Consider the following 19,079-nt stretch of genomic DNA (forward strand, 5'->3'; position numbering starts at 1 on the left):
TGTATGTATTTTTTCCGATACTATTGCTATAATATTATTTATAATATTATTATATTAATTAATATAATATTATTTGTTTCTTTTGATTTTATGATCAGTTTCAAAACTGAAAACATTTCTTATAATTCAATCTTTCAGAAAATTGGTGGTTCGTTATTGTATTATATTCTGTATGTTCAATTTGTCGAATTGTTGTTGAGCATATTCTCTTTCTGTTTTGAAATTCGATACATCGAATTAGTTACGCTAAATTTCATTCTACTGTTGACATTCGTGACGATTAGAATTTCTTCAAGTGTGCTTTATCTATTTGGTAATATTTATTTAATATTTATTTTCTTTTACTTTTTATACTATTGTTTTATAAATACATGTTTATTCAATTATTTATGGAATATTATTGATAATTCTCTGATGAATTTATTTTTTTTTTATTTGTTTATTTGATTAGTTTATTTGATCAGTATATTAATTTGTATTATGAATTTTTATGAAAATAGAACTAGATTATTTCAATACAATTAGCTTAATTTTTTGCATACATATTATTCTTTCATTACACATATATCTATATATATACATATGTATATATCTATATATATATATATGTATATATTTGTATATTTGTGTATATATTTATTTTAAAGATTCAATTTTTATGCATAATAATTGATTGTTGAGATTTTATTTTATTTTATTTTATTTTATTTTATTTTATTTTATTTTAGGTTGGAAAAAATTTTCAATATGGATGTCATGATATATTTTACATAAAGAAAAAAAAAATATAAATAAATATTTAAAATATAAATAATATAAATAAATAAATATTTTTATTGTAAAAATGGTAAGCACTTCTGCATTTTTTTTATTAAATTATTAATTATTAAGTTACATAATATATAGATATCATTTTTTATATAATTCATAATTTGATTACTTACATTAATAATTGAAAATTTGAAGATAATAGGAAAGATTTTGAAATGATCTATAATTTGTTATTTTTCTTGTAAATTTTCTTGTAAACTTGTAAACATTTTCAAATATTTCTATAATATGACATAAATATTATATTATATGACATATTATATGGCATAAATAAAATATTATTACAGAATATAACATTATATTTTATACATACATATATTATATAGAATATAACATTTTATTATATTCGGTGTGTGAAAAATAGAATCAGTCTTTCTCTTAAGATAATAGATAATTAGAATAAATAATTATTGATGATGCAAAGAAAATTTCAATAAAAAAAATCAATCTAAATTTCAATCTTTTGTATTCAATGTTTTTGAATAGAATTTCAATGTTTATTATTATTAGAATTATTAGAAAAATTCAATTCTTTATTTTCTTATTGAAGTTTAAGTTTCTTATTGAATATAATTTCATTTTTTATTATTCCAAAACTTCAATAAATACTATTTTTAAGAAAAAAATTATTTTACATTTTATAACAGCTTTCAAGAGACAGCTTCTCCTGCATTTTATTCTTAAAAGATGTTTGTATTCAATGAGCAATGTGGTCAGTAGAGTCAATGTTTGTCTCATAATAGTATTTTTGTTTTTTAGTGCATAATAAGTTAGTTCTAAATAAATTTAATTATGATAATTATATGCAAAATTAGAGTCAATGCTTATTTATCAATTACTTAACATAAATGCACATGTTAATAGTTTCTTATTTTTATTTTTTTATTTTAAATATCTTTTTTTCTTTTTTCTTGATATAAGAGAAAATCAATGTTTTTTTCAAGAAATCATCTACTATGCAAGAAGCTAGTTATCTTTTTATCTATAAAAGTTTTCACTCTATTGTTATCCTATTGAAAAATACATTATATATATTATAAAATTCCAACTTTTAAATATTTTCAAATTTAATTTTTTTTTATTTAAAGATTTTATTATTATTTTTATTATCACTTTATCTTATTATTAAGATAATAAGATAATTGTCATATTATTATCTTATTAAACTGCTGATATTTATATAAGTGCATATTTTTATAAAAATAGATAAACCATTTAGACAGAAATTTGTCATGATTAAATAATTCCAAAAATATTTTTATGTTGCATATTTTGCATATTTTACATATTTTGCATATTTTCTTTATATTGTACGTATCTATATATACATATTTTTTGTATATATTTATTTGTGTATATATATGTTATTTCATTCGGTAAAATAAAATTTATTTTATTAATCTTACGACGAATTAATTTATGTCTTCGAAAGATAAATAAAAGAAAGTTTACACATCGATGTTCTTATCGATTCAATTTTAGATGATATAAAAGGAAAAGAATGAGGAATAGAAAGAGGATGTTAGAGCACGGATGAGTCGAAGAAGAGTCTGACCACATATAGAAGAAAAGATATTGGCTATATGCATGAATACAGTGTGTCTTCTTTGAGACAAGGCAAACAATCAACGATGACAAACAATCATAAAGGGAATAAGAATTCAATTTTCTTCAGACTTCAGCGTGAGTATCAGATATGCATTCACAATCACATTTGCATATATAATACAATATTTATATAATCTATTATAAAATATAACTTATGATCATTCTTTCTTAATTTAATTTAATTATGATTTTAATTTTTATATAGTTTTTATATTTACACGAAGTACATAATAGACGTGATATATGAAAATCCTTTTTCATATTTTAGAAATTCAAAACCTTAATTATTTTCGTATTTTTAGATTTTTTTTTTCTTTATTTTAGATTTTAATTTCGTATTTTTTTAGATTTTAGATTTTTGTATTAAGATCTAGACTAAAATATTTAAAAATTTTATGATTGAGTAATGTTGAATGATGTGAAACTTAACTTTATTTTTTAATGTAAATGATATGGGTGATTTTTTAAAATGATCTATGTATGGTATAAGAATAAAAATTGAAATTAATATAAAAATTTATATACTTTATTGTATATTTTATTTATTTTATATAATTTTTATATTAATATTAAATTATATTAATATTTATATAAAATTTTTTAATTTATTTTTCGGCATCTTTTTTAATTTAACATTTATCTTCTATTATGTACAAGAATTCTCTTTATTCTTTTTCTGTTATACTTTGTAATTTAGATATACTTTACATTAACTTCTGTTTCATAATATATTTTTTTCAAATTTTCAATTTTTACTTTAAATGTTTAATTTTACAAATGGATAATTTTTATAATAAATTAAATTAAATAATTTATTTTTATTATATTTTCAATTGACATATGTTTGTAAGATTATGATGTATTTATAATTAAATAATGAATATTTATAATATATATATTCGATTTTCGCGCGTAAAATTAAAATGAATAAAAATAAATTGAAGTAAACCACATCGCTTCAACTAATCAAAAAGGCCCAGTAACGAAACGAGTCAGTGCGCATCATAGTGCGCATCATAATGCGCATGGCAGTAGTTCATAGTTGAAAATCGTGGTAACGGCTGGTCACGTTTTGTTCTGAAGTGCGAAATACTTAAAATTCTTACCGATAGGATATGATATTATAATTATTATTTATATTTAACAATAAGTTTTAATAAGTTTTGTATAATATGCATTTGTTTAATCATTATTATAGCAGAATTGAAGATTTTTGATGAAGATGACGAAGGTAATATAAAGATATAAAGATCAATTATCATTTCATTGGAACTTCGAAGACAAGATGGCTTGAAAAATGTAAGTGAAGATGTAATCCATTTTTCACAAATATGATGAGATTTATTTTAAAGAAATATAATTATAAATTTCTTTTTATTGACATAAAATTGTTAGATTACAATCAATATAATATTTCACGTATCTTCGTATATATATATTTTACGTATATGTATATTTTGTGTATACATATATAAATTTTACGTATATATATATTTTATATATATATATATTTTACGTGTACATATATATTTTAAATATATATATATGTTTTCATGTATGTATTTTTTCCGATACTATTGCTATAATATTATTTATAATATTATTATATTAATTAATATAATATTATTTGTTTCTTTTGATTTTATGATCAGTTTCAAAACTGAAAACATTTCTTATAATTCAATCTTTCAGAAAATTGGTGGTTCGTTATTGTATTATATTCTGTATGTTCAATTTGTCGAATTGTTGTTGAGCATATTCTCTTTCTGTTTTGAAATTCGATACATCGAATTAGTTACGCTAAATTTCATTCTACTGTTGACATTCGTGACGATTAGAATTTCTTCAAGTGTGCTTTATCTATTTGGTAATATTTATTTAATATTTATTTTCTTTTACTTTTTATACTATTGTTTTATAAATACATGTTTATTCAATTATTTATGGAATATTATTGATAATTCTCTGATGAATTTATTTTTTTTTTATTTGTTTATTTGATTAGTTTATTTGATCAGTATATTAATTTGTATTATGAATTTTTATGAAAATAGAACTAGATTATTTCAATACAATTAGCTTAATTTTTTGCATACATATTATTCTTTCATTACACATATATCTATATATATACATATGTATATATCTATATATATATATATATGTATATATTTGTATATTTGTGTATATATTTATTTTAAAGATTCAATTTTTATGCATAATAATTGATTGTTGAGATTTTATTTTATTTTATTTTATTTTATTTTATTTTATTTTATTTTATTTTAGGTTGGAAAAAATTTTCAATATGGATGTCATGATATATTTTACATAAAGAAAAAAATATAAATAAATATTTAAAATATAAATAATATAAATAAATAAATATTTTTATTGTAAAAATGGTAAGCACTTCTGCATTTTTTTTATTAAATTATTAATTATTAAGTTACATAATATATAGATATCATTTTTATATAATTCATAATTTGATTACTTACATTAATAATTGAAAATTTGAAGATAATAGGAAAGATTTTGAAATGATCTATAATTTGTTATTTTTCTTGTAAATTTTCTTGTAAACTTGTAAACATTTTCAAATATTTCTATAATATGACATAAATATTATATTATATGACATATTATATGGCATAAATAAAATATTATTACAGAATATAACATTATATTTTATACATACATATATTATATAGAATATAACATTTTATTATATTCGGTGTGTGAAAAATAGAATCAGTCTTTCTCTTAAGATAATAGATAATTAGAATAAATAATTATTGATGATGCAAAGAAAATTTCAATAAAAAAAATCAATCTAAATTTCAATCTTTTGTATTCAATGTTTTTGAATAGAATTTCAATGTTTATTATTATTAGAATTATTAGAAAAATTCAATTCTTTATTTTCTTATTGAAGTTTAAGTTTCTTATTGAATATAATTTCATTTTTTATTATTCCAAAACTTCAATAAATACTATTTTTAAGAAAAAAATTATTTTACATTTTATAACAGCTTTCAAGAGACAGCTTCTCCTGCATTTTATTCTTAAAAGATGTTTGTATTCAATGAGCAATGTGGTCAGTAGAGTCAATGTTTGTCTCATAATAGTATTTTTTGTTTTAGTGCATAATAAGTTAGTTCTAAATAAATTTAATTATGATAATTATATGCAAAATTAGAGTCAATGCTTATTTATCAATTACTTAACATAAATGCACATGTTAATAGTTTCTTATTTTTATTTTTTTATTTTAAATATCTTTTTTTCTTTTTTCTTGATATAAGAGAAAATCAATGTTTTTTTCAAGAAATCATCTACTATGCAAGAAGCTAGTTATCTTTTTATCTATAAAAGTTTTCACTCTATTGTTATCCTATTGAAAAATACATTATATATATTATAAAATTCCAACTTTTAAATATTTTCAAATTTAATTTTTTTTTATTTAAAGATTTTATTATTATTTTTATTATCACTTTATCTTATTATTAAGATAATAAGATAATTGTCATATTATTATCTTATTAAACTGCTGATATTTATATAAGTGCATATTTTTATAAAAATAGATAAACCATTTAGACAGAAATTTGTCATGATTAAATAATTCCAAAAATATTTTTATGTTGCATATTTTGCATATTTTACATATTTTTGCATATTTTCTTTATATTGTACGTATCTATATATACATATTTTTTGTATATATTTATTTGTGTATATATATGTTATTTCATTCGGTAAAATAAAATTTATTTTATTAATCTTACGACGAATTAATTTATGTCTTCGAAAGATAAATAAAAGAAAGTTTACACATCGATGTTCTTATCGATTCAATTTTAGATGATATAAAAGGAAAAGAATGAGGAATAGAAAGAGGATGTTAGAGCACGGATGAGTCGAAGAAGAGTCTGACCACATATAGAAGAAAAGATATTGGCTATATGCATGAATACAGTGTGTCTTCTTTGAGACAAGGCAAACAATCAACGATGACAAACAATCATAAAGGGAATAAGAATTCAATTTTCTTCAGACTTCAGCGTGAGTATCAGATATGCATTCACAATCACATTTGCATATATAATACAATATTTATATAATCTATTATAAAATATAACTTATGATCATTCTTTCTTAATTTAATTTAATTATGATTTTAATTTTTATATAGTTTTTATATTTACACGAAGTACATAATAGACGTGATATATGAAAATCCTTTTTCATATTTTAGAAATTCAAAACCTTAATTATTTTCGTATTTTTAGATTTTTTTTTTCTTTATTTTAGATTTTAATTTCGTATTTTTTTAGATTTTAGATTTTTGTATTAAGATCTAGACTAAAATATTTAAAAATTTTATGATTGAGTAATGTTGAATGATGTGAAACTTAACTTTATTTTTTAATGTAAATGATATGGGTGATTTTTTTAAAATGATCTATGTATGGTATAAGAATAAAAAATTGAAATTAATATAAAAATTTATATACTTTATTGTATATTTTATTTATTTTATATAATTTTTATATTAATATTAAATTATATTAATATTTATATAAAATTTTTTAATTTATTTTTCGGCATCTTTTTAATTTAACATTTATCTTCTATTATGTACAAGAATTCTCTTTATTCTTTTTCTGTTATACTTTGTAATTTAGATATACTTTACATTAACTTCTGTTTCATAATATATTTTTTTCAAATTTTCAATTTTTACTTTAAATGTTTAATTTTACAAATGGATAATTTTTATAATAAATTAAATTAAATAATTTATTTTTATTATATTTTCAATTGACATATGTTTGTAAGATTATGATGTATTTATAATTAAATAATGAATATTTATAATATATATATTCGATTTTCGCGCGTAAAATTAAAATGAATAAAAATAAATTGAAGTAAACCACATCGCTTCAACTAATCAAAAAGGCCCAGTAACGAAACGAGTCAGTGCGCATCATAGTGCGCATCATAATGCGCATGGCAGTAGTTCATAGTTGAAAATCGTGGTAACGGCTGGTCACGTTTTGTTCTGAAGTGCGAAATACTTAAAATTCTTACCGATAGGATATGATATTATAATTATTATTTATATTTAACAATAAGTTTTAATAAGTTTTGTATAATATGCATTTGTTTAATCATTATTATAGCAGAATTGAAGATTTTTGATGAAGATGACGAAGGTAATATAAAGATATAAAGATCAATTATCATTTCATTGGAACTTCGAAGACAAGATGGCTTGAAAAATGTAAGTGAAGATGTAATCCATTTTTCACAAATATGATGAGATTTATTTTAAAGAAATATAATTATAAATTTCTTTTTATTGACATAAAATTGTTAGATTACAATCAATATAATATTTCACGTATCTTCGTATATATATATTTTACGTATATGTATATTTTGTGTATACATATATAAATTTTACGTATATATATATTTTATATATATATATATTTTACGTGTACATATATATTTTAAATATATATATATGTTTTCATGTATGTATTTTTTCCGATACTATTGCTATAATATTATTTATAATATTATTATATTAATTAATATAATATTATTTGTTTCTTTTGATTTTATGATCAGTTTCAAAACTGAAAACATTTCTTATAATTCAATCTTTCAGAAAATTGGTGGTTCGTTATTGTATTATATTCTGTATGTTCAATTTGTCGAATTGTTGTTGAGCATATTCTCTTTCTGTTTTGAAATTCGATACATCGAATTAGTTACGCTAAATTTCATTCTACTGTTGACATTCGTGACGATTAGAATTTCTTCAAGTGTGCTTTATCTATTTGGTAATATTTATTTAATATTTATTTTCTTTTACTTTTTATACTATTGTTTTATAAATACATGTTTATTCAATTATTTATGGAATATTATTGATAATTCTCTGATGAATTTATTTTTTTTTTATTTGTTTATTTGATTAGTTTATTTGATCAGTATATTAATTTGTATTATGAATTTTTATGAAAATAGAACTAGATTATTTCAATACAATTAGCTTAATTTTTTGCATACATATTATTCTTTCATTACACATATATGTATATATCTATATATATATATATATATACATATATATATATATTTGTATATTTGTGTATATATTTATTTTAAAGATTCAATTTTTATGCATAATAATTGATTGTTGAGATTTTATTTTATTTTATTTTATTTTATTTTATTTTATTTTATTTTAGGTTGGAAAAAATTTTCAATATGGATGTCATGATATATTTTACATAAAGAAAAAAAAAATATAAATAAATATTTAAAATATAAATAATATAAATAAATAAATATTTTTATTGTAAAAATGGTAAGCACTTCTGCATTTTTTTTATTAAATTATTAATTATTAAGTTACATAATATATAGATATCATTTTTTATATAATTCATAATTTGATTACTTACATTAATAATTGAAAATTTGAAGATAATAGGAAAGATTTTGAAATGATCTATAATTTGTTATTTTTCTTGTAAATTTTCTTGTAAACTTGTAAACATTTTCAAATATTTCTATAATATGACATAAATATTATATTATATGACATATTATATGGCATAAATAAAATATTATTACAGAATATAACATTATATTTTATACATACATATATTATATAGAATATAACATTTTATTATATTCGGTGTGTGAAAAATAGAATCAGTCTTTCTCTTAAGATAATAGATAATTAGAATAAATAATTATTGATGATGCAAAGAAAATTTCAATAAAAAAAATCAATCTAAATTTCAATCTTTTGTATTCAATGTTTTTGAATAGAATTTCAATGTTTATTATTATTAGAATTATTAGAAAAATTCAATTCTTTATTTTCTTATTGAAGTTTAAGTTTCTTATTGAATATAATTTCATTTTTATTATTCCAAAACTTCAATAAATACTATTTTTAAGAAAAAAATTATTTTACATTTTATAACAGCTTTCAAGAGACAGCTTCTCCTGCATTTTATTCTTAAAAGATGTTTGTATTCAATGAGCAATGTGGTCAGTAGAGTCAATGTTTGTCTCATAATAGTATTTTTGTTTTTAGTGCATAATAAGTTAGTTCTAAATAAATTTAATTATGATAATTATATGCAAAATTAGAGTCAATGCTTATTTATCAATTACTTAACATAAATGCACATGTTAATAGTTTCTTATTTTTATTTTTTTATTTTAAATATCTTTTTTTCTTTTTTCTTGATATAAGAGAAAATCAATGTTTTTTTCAAGAAATCATCTACTATGCAAGAAGCTAGTTATCTTTTTATCTATAAAAGTTTTCACTCTATTGTTATCCTATTGAAAAATACATTATATATATTATAAAATTCCAACTTTTAAATATTTTCAAATTTAATTTTTTTTTATTTAAAGATTTTATTATTATTTTTATTATCACTTTATCTTATTATTAAGATAATAAGATAATTGTCATATTATTATCTTATTAAACTGCTGATATTTATATAAGTGCATATTTTTATAAAAATAGATAAACCATTTAGACAGAAATTTGTCATGATTAAATAATTCCAAAATATTTTTTATGTTGCATATTTTGCATATTTTACATATTTTTGCATATTTTCTTTATATTGTACGTATCTATATATACATATTTTTTGTATATATTTATTTGTGTATATATATGTTATTTCATTCGGTAAAATAAAATTTATTTTATTAATCTTACGACGAATTAATTTATGTCTTCGAAAGATAAATAAAAGAAAGTTTACACATCGATGTTCTTATCGATTCAATTTTAGATGATATAAAAGGAAAAGAATGAGGAATAGAAAGAGGATGTTAGAGCACGGATGAGTCGAAGAAGAGTCTGACCACATATAGAAGAAAAGATATTGGCTATATGCATGAATACAGTGTGTCTTCTTTGAGACAAGGCAAACAATCAACGATGACAAACAATCATAAAGGGAATAAGAATTCAATTTTCTTCAGACTTCAGCGTGAGTATCAGATATGCATTCACAATCACATTTGCATATATAATACAATATTTATATAATCTATTATAAAATATAACTTATGATCATTCTTTCTTAATTTAATTTAATTATGATTTTAATTTTTATATAGTTTTTATATTTACACGAAGTACATAATAGACGTGATATATGAAAATCCTTTTTCATATTTTAGAAATTCAAAACCTTAATTATTTTCGTATTTTTAGATTTTTTTTTTCTTTATTTTAGATTTTAATTTCGTATTTTTTAGATTTTAGATTTTTGTATTAAGATCTAGACTAAAATATTTAAAAATTTTATGATTGAGTAATGTTGAATGATGTGAAACTTAACTTTATTTTTAATGTAAATGATATGGGTGATTTTTTAAAATGATCTATGTATGGTATAAGAATAAAAATTGAAATTAATATAAAAATTTATATACTTTATTGTATATTTTATTTATTTTATATAATTTTTATATTAATATTAAATTATATTAATATTTATATAAAATTTTTTAATTTATTTTTCGGCATCTTTTTTAATTTAACATTTATCTTCTATTATGTACAAGAATTCTCTTTATTCTTTTTCTGTTATACTTTGTAATTTAGATATACTTTACATTAACTTCTGTTTCATAATATATTTTTTTCAAATTTTCAATTTTTACTTTAAATGTTTAATTTTACAAATGGATAATTTTTATAATAAATTAAATTAAATAATTTATTTTTATTATATTTTCAATTGACATATGTTTGTAAGATTATGATGTATTTATAATTAAATAATGAATATTTATAATATATATATTCGATTTTCGCGCGTAAAATTAAAATGAATAAAAATAAATTGAAGTAAACCACATCGCTTCAACTAATCAAAAAGGCCCAGTAACGAAACGAGTCAGTGCGCATCATAGTGCGCATCATAATGCGCATGGCAGTAGTTCATAGTTGAAAATCGTGGTAACGGCTGGTCACGTTTTGTTCTGAAGTGCGAAATACTTAAAATTCTTACCGATAGGATATGATATTATAATTATTATTTATATTTAACAATAAGTTTTAATAAGTTTTGTATAATATGCATTTGTTTAATCATTATTATAGCAGAATTGAAGATTTTTGATGAAGATGACGAAGGTAATATAAAGATATAAAGATCAATTATCATTTCATTGGAACTTCGAAGACAAGATGGCTTGAAAAATGTAAGTGAAGATGTAATCCATTTTTCACAAATATGATGAGATTTATTTTAAAGAAATATAATTATAAATTTCTTTTTATTGACATAAAATTGTTAGATTACAATCAATATAATATTTCACGTATCTTCGTATATATATATTTTACGTATATGTATATTTTGTGTATACATATATAAATTTTACGTATATATATATTTTATATATATATATATTTTACGTGTACATATATATTTTAAATATATATATATGTTTTCATGTATGTATTTTTTCCGATACTATTGCTATAATATTATTTATAATATTATTATATTAATTAATATAATATTATTTGTTTCTTTTGATTTTATGATCAGTTTCAAAACTGAAAACATTTCTTATAATTCAATCTTTCAGAAAATTGGTGGTTCGTTATTGTATTATATTCTGTATGTTCAATTTGTCGAATTGTTGTTGAGCATATTCTCTTTCTGTTTTGAAATTCGATACATCGAATTAGTTACGCTAAATTTCATTCTACTGTTGACATTCGTGACGATTAGAATTTCTTCAAGTGTGCTTTATCTATTTGGTAATATTTATTTAATATTTATTTTCTTTTACTTTTTATACTATTGTTTTATAAATACATGTTTATTCAATTATTTATGGAATATTATTGATAATTCTCTGATGAATTTATTTTTTTTTATTTGTTTATTTGATTAGTTTATTTGATCAGTATATTAATTTGTATTATGAATTTTTATGAAAATAGAACTAGATTATTTCAATACAATTAGCTTAATTTTTTGCATACATATTATTCTTTCATTACACATATATGTATATATCTATATATATATATATATGTATATATTTGTATATTTGTGTATATATTTATTTTAAAGATTCAATTTTTATGCATAATAATTGATTGTTGAGATTTTATTTTATTTTATTTTATTTTATTTTATTTTAGGTTGGAAAAAATTTTCAATATGGATGTCATGATATATTTTACATAAAGAAAAAAAAAATATAAATAAATATTTAAAATATAAATAATATAAATAAATAAATATTTTTATTGTAAAAATGGTAAGCACTTCTGCATTTTTTTATTAAATTATTAATTATTAAGTTACATAATATATAGATATCATTTTTATATAATTCATAATTTGATTACTTACATTAATAATTGAAAATTTGAAGATAATAGGAAAGATTTTGAAATGATCTATAATTTGTTATTTTTCTTGTAAATTTTCTTGTAAACTTGTAAACATTTTCAAATATTTCTATAATATGACATAAATATTATATTATATGACATATTATATGGCATAAATAAAATATTATTACAGAATATAACATTATATTTTATACATACATATATTATATAGAATATAACATTTTATTATATTCGGTGTGTGAAAAATAGAATCAGTCTTTCTCTTAAGATAATAGATAATTAGAATAAATAATTATTGATGATGCAAAGAAAATTTCAATAAAAAAAATCAATCTAAATTTCAATCTTTTGTATTCAATGTTTTTGAATAGAATTTCAATGTTTATTATTATTAGAATTATTAGAAAAATTCAATTCTTTATTTTCTTATTGAAGTTTAAGTTTCTTATTGAATATAATTTCATTTTCTATTATTCCAAAACTTCAATAAATACTATTTTTAAGAAAAAAATTATTTTACATTTTATAACAGCTTTCAAGAGACAGCTTCTCCTGCATTTTATTCTTAAAAGATGTTTGTATTCAATGAGCAATGTGGTCAGTAGAGTCAATGTTTGTCTCATAATAGTATTTTTTGTTTTTTAGTGCATAATAAGTTAGTTCTAAATAAATTTAATTATGATAATTATATGCAAAATTAGAGTCAATGCTTATTTATCAATTACTTAACATAAATGCACATGTTAATAGTTTCTTATTTTTATTTTTTTATTTTAAATATCTTTTTTTCTTTTTCTTGATATAAGAGAAAATCAATGTTTTTTCAAGAAATCATCTACTATGCAAGAAGCTAGTTATCTTTTTATCTATAAAAGTTTTCACTCTATTGTTATCCTATTGAAAAATACATTATATATATTATAAAATTCCAACTTTTAAATATTTTCAAATTTAATTTTTTTTTATTTAAAGATTTTATTATTATTTTTATTATCACTTTATCTTATTATTAAGATAATAAGATAATTGTCATATTATTATCTTATTAAACTGCTGATATTTATATAAGTGCATATTTTTTATAAAAAATAGATAAACCATTTAGACAGAAATTTGTCATGATTAAATAATTCCAAAAATATTTTTTATGTTGCATATTTTGCATATTTTACATATTTTTGCATATTTTCTTTATATTGTACGTATCTATATATACATATTTTTTGTATATATTTATTTGTGTATATATATGTTATTTCATTCGGTAAAATAAAATTTATTTTATTAATCTTACGACGAATTAATTTATGTCTTCGAAAGATAAATAAAAGAAAGTTTACACATCGATGTTCTTATCGATTCAATTTTAGATGATATAAAAGGAAAAGAATGAGGAATAGAAAGAGGATGTTAGAGCACGGATGAGTCGAAGAAGAGTCTGACCACATATAGAAGAAAAGATATTGGCTATATGCATGAATACAGTGTGTCTTCTTTGAGACAAGGCAAACAATCAACGATGACAAACAATCATAAAGGGAATAAGAATTCAATTTTCTTCAGACTTCAGCGTGAGTATCAGATATGCATTCACAATCACATTTGCATATATAATACAATATTTATATAATCTATTATAAAATATAACTTATGATCATTCTTTCTTAATTTAATTTAATTATGATTTTAATTTTTATATAGTTTTTATATTTACACGAAGTACATAATAGACGTGATATATGAAAATCCTTTTTCATATTTTAGAAATTCAAAACCTTAATTATTTTCGTATTTTTAGATTTTTTTTTTCTTTATTTTAGATTTTAATTTCGTATTTTTTTAGATTTTAGATTTTTGTATTAAGATCTAGACTAAAATATTTAAAAATTTTATGATTGAGTAATGTTGAATGATGTGAAACTTAACTTTATTTTTAATGTAAATGATATGGGTGATTTTTTAAAATGATCTATGTATGGTATAAGAATAAAAAATTGAAATTAATATAAAAATTTATATACTTTATTGTATATTTTATTTATTTTATATAATTTTTATATTAATATTAAATTATATTAATATTTATATAAAATTTTTAATTTATTTTTCGGCATCTTTTAATTTAACATTTATCTTCTATTATGTACAAGAATTCTCTTTATTCTTTTTCTGTTATACTTTGTAATTTAGATATACTTTACATTAACTTCTGTTTCATAATATATTTTTTCAAATTTTCAATTTTTACTTTAAATGTTTAATTTTACAAATGGATAATTTTATAATAAATTAAATTAAATAATTTATTTTTATTATATTTTCAATTGACATATGTTTGTAAGATTATGATGTATTTATAATTAAATAATGAATATTTATAATATATATATTCGATTTTCGCGCGTAAAATTAAAATGAATAAAAATAAATTGAAGTAAACCACATCGCTTCAACTAATCAAAAAGGCCCAGTAACGAAACGAGTCAGTGCGCATCATAGTGCGCATCATAATGCGCATGGCAGTAGTTCATAGTTGAAAATCGTGGTAACGGCTGGTCACGTTTTGTTCTGAAGTGCGAAATACTTAAAATTCTTACCGATAGGATATGATATTATAATTATTATTTATATTTAACAATAAGTTTTAATAAGTTTTGTATAATATGCATTTGTTTAATCATTATTATAGCAGAATTGAAGATTTTTGATGAAGATGACGAAGGTAATATAAAGATATAAAGATCAATTATCATTTCATTGGAACTTCGAAGACAAGATGGCTTGAAAAATGTAAGTGAAGATGTAATCCATTTTTCACAAATATGATGAGATTTATTTTAAAGAAATATAATTATAAATTTCTTTTTATTGACATAAAATTGTTAGATTACAATCAATATAATATTTCACGTATCTTCGTATATATATATTTTACGTATATGTATATTTTGTGTATACATATATAAATTTTACGTATATATATATTTTATATATATATATATTTTACGTGTACATATATATTTTAAATATATATATATGTTTTCATGTATGTATTTTTTCCGATACTATTGCTATAATATTATTTATAATATTATTATATTAATTAATATAATATTATTTGTTTCTTTTGATTTTATGATCAGTTTCAAAACTGAAAACATTTCTTATAATTCAATCTTTCAGAAAATTGGTGGTTCGTTATTGTATTATATTCTGTATGTTCAATTTGTCGAATTGTTGTTGAGCATATTCTCTTTCTGTTTTGAAATTCGATACATCGAATTAGTTACGCTAAATTTCATTCTACTGTTGACATTCGTGACGATTAGAATTTCTTCAAGTGTGCTTTATCTATTTGGTAATATTTATTTAATATTTATTTTCTTTTACTTTTTATACTATTGTTTTATAAATACATGTTTATTCAATTATTTATGGAATATTATTGATAATTCTCTGATGAATTTATTTTCTGTTATTTGTTTATTTGATTAGTTTATTTGATCAGTATATTAATTTGTATTATGAATTTTTATGAAAATAGAACTAGATTATTTCAATACAATTAGCTTAATTTTTTGCATACATATTATTCTTTCATTACACATATATGTATATATCTATATATATATATATATGTATATATTTGTATATTTGTGTATATATTTATTTTAAAGATTCAATTTTTATGCATAATAATTGATTGTTGAGATTTTATTTTATTTTATTTTATTTTATTTTATTTTAGGTTGGAAAAAATTTTCAATATGGATGTCATGATATATTTTACATAAAGAAAAAAAAAATATAAATAAATATTTAAAATATAAATAATATAAATAAATAAATATTTTTATTGTAAAAATGGTAAGCACTTCTGCATTTTTTTATTAAATTATTAATTATTAAGTTACATAATATATAGATATCATTTTTATATAATTCATAATTTGATTACTTACATTAATAATTGAAAATTTGAAGATAATAGGAAAGATTTTGAAATGATCTATAATTTGTTATTTTTCTTGTAAATTTTCTTGTAAACTTGTAAACATTTTCAAATATTTCTATAATATGACATAAATATTATATTATATGACATATTATATGGCATAAATAAAATATTATTACAGAATATAACATTATATTTTATACATACATATATTATATAGAATATAACATTTTATTATATTCGGTGTGTGAAAAATAGAATCAGTCTTTCTCTTAAGATAATAGATAATTAGAATAAATAATTATTGATGATGCAAAGAAAATTTCAATAAAAAAAATCAATCTAAATTTCAATCTTTTGTATTCAATGTTTTTGAATAGAATTTCAATGTTTATTATTATTAGAATTATTAGAAAAATTCAATTCTTTATTTTCTTATTGAAGTTTAAGTTTCTTATTGAATATAATTTCATTTTTATTATTCCAAAACTTCAATAAATACTATTTTTAAGAAAAAAATTATTTTACATTTTATAACAGCTTTCAAGAGACAGCTTCTCCTGCATTTTATTCTTAAAAGATGTTTGTATTCAATGAGCAATGTGGTCAGTAGAGTCAATGTTTGTCTCATAATAGTATTTTTGTTTTTAGTGCATAATAAGTTAGTTCTAAATAAATTTAATTATGATAATTATATGCAAAATTAGAGTCAATGCTTATTTATCAATTACTTAACATAAATGCACATGTTAATAGTTTCTTATTTTTATTTTTTATTTTAAATATCTTTTTTTTCTTTTTCTTGATATAAGAGAAAATCAATGTTTTTTCAAGAAATCATCTACTATGCAAGAAGCTAGTTATCTTTTTATCTATAAAAGTTTTCACTCTATTGTTATCCTATTGAAAAATACATTATATAACCTAATTGTCTTAATGTTGAATAAGCAACAATTTTTTTTTAAATCTAATTCAAAATTTGCTGAAATTCAGCAAATAATATTGTTAATTTTGAAATTAATAAAATAATATTTTTATATTTACGCTCTAATAAATCTACATAACGAATTGATAAATAAATTCCAGCTGTTATCAATATTGAAGAATGAATTAAAAATGAAACAGATGTTGGATCTTTCATTGCCATTGATAATCAAATTGAAAAAGGAATTTGAGCTCTTTTAGTGAAAGCTATTAACAATAAAAAAATCATTATAAATTTATTTATTTTATAAAAAGATAAATTTCATCTTCCATAATTAAATTATTAAACATATAATTAATAATTAATAATAATCCAATATCACGTTTTAAAATAAACTATATGTAATAGTTAAAGTTACCTGAAGTAAATGATTTTATTTTTATGTGATAAATTACTAAAAAATAAAAAATTAATTCTAACTTATCTCAACCTAAAATAATTGATAATATATTTGGTCTTGAAATTAATATATATATAGAAATTAAAAATAAAATTATTAAATATAAAAACCGATTTATTTTTAATTCTCTTAAATTTATATATCTAATTCAATAAATAAATAATTATAGAAAAATCCTTACTAAAAAAATGAGTATTAATGATTTATAATCAATTATTATTAAAAAATTAAATTTTATAGAATTAAATGTATAAATATTTTATTTAAAATAACAATTTTACTTAAATATAAAAATCTTAATAATATAATAAATAATCTAAATTTAAATAACAAAATTCCAATTAATTATATTTTTATGATAATTTAAAATAAATTTATATTTATATAATTTCACAAATCAATATTTTTATTAAACTATTTAAATAAATATTAAATAAAATATAATTTTGAAAACATTAAATTTAATGGAATTCAATTATTAAAATAGTGTATTATTAAAATAAAATATTCAACCAATAAATAAAATTATTAATTTTAAATCTTATATAAGTTTTTCCATGATTAGTTAATATAAATAAATAAATCTAAATAAACGATATATTTTTAAAATAATAATTATAAATTTTAATCATGATACTAAACCATAAGTATTAATATAATTTCACTTACTAAATTTAATGAAACAGGTGATCCTATATTATATAGATTATATAGATAAATATAGATGAACATATTACAAATCAAAATAAAAATATTGTAGATATAAAGTTAATTATATCTTTATTAACAAATATTAAACGTCTAGTTTGTTTATAAATTATATTTACTAAGAAAAATAATCCTG

The 19,079-nt window shown here is 18.6% G+C and overlaps 1 long non-coding RNA gene across 38 annotated transcripts in view; it reads left to right on the forward strand.

Moving 5' to 3' along the window:
• The window catches only part of LOC133667547 (uncharacterized), a 42,276-nt gene extending 25,516 nt beyond the window's left edge, over positions 1–16,760 (forward strand). For 24 of the 38 annotated variants that reach the window (XR_009833240.1, XR_009833243.1, XR_009833260.1 and 21 more), the window contains 10 exons: positions 2,314–2,514; positions 3,638–3,738; positions 6,310–6,510; positions 7,635–7,735; positions 10,299–10,499; positions 11,621–11,721; positions 14,266–14,466; positions 15,585–15,685; positions 16,079–16,253; positions 16,644–16,760. This is a non-coding gene — a long non-coding RNA (uncharacterized LOC133667547). Of the gene's footprint in view, positions 1–2,313; positions 2,515–3,637; positions 3,739–4,131; positions 4,307–4,728; positions 4,784–6,309; positions 6,511–7,634; positions 7,736–8,128; positions 8,304–8,714; positions 8,834–10,298; positions 10,500–11,620; positions 11,722–12,114; positions 12,290–12,679; positions 12,799–14,265; positions 14,467–15,584; positions 15,686–16,078; positions 16,254–16,643 lie in introns of those variants that run through there. The other 14 variants (XR_009833249.1, XR_009833245.1, XR_009833244.1 and 11 more) reach the window with 14 other exon arrangements.
• The last annotated feature ends 2,319 nt before the right edge of the window (positions 16,761–19,079 follow it).

This window comes from Apis cerana, unplaced genomic scaffold (assembly GCF_029169275.1).
Source record: "Apis cerana isolate GH-2021 unplaced genomic scaffold, AcerK_1.0 Chr0_AcerK, whole genome shotgun sequence".
Taxonomy (NCBI): Eukaryota; Metazoa; Arthropoda; class Insecta; order Hymenoptera; family Apidae; genus Apis; species Apis cerana.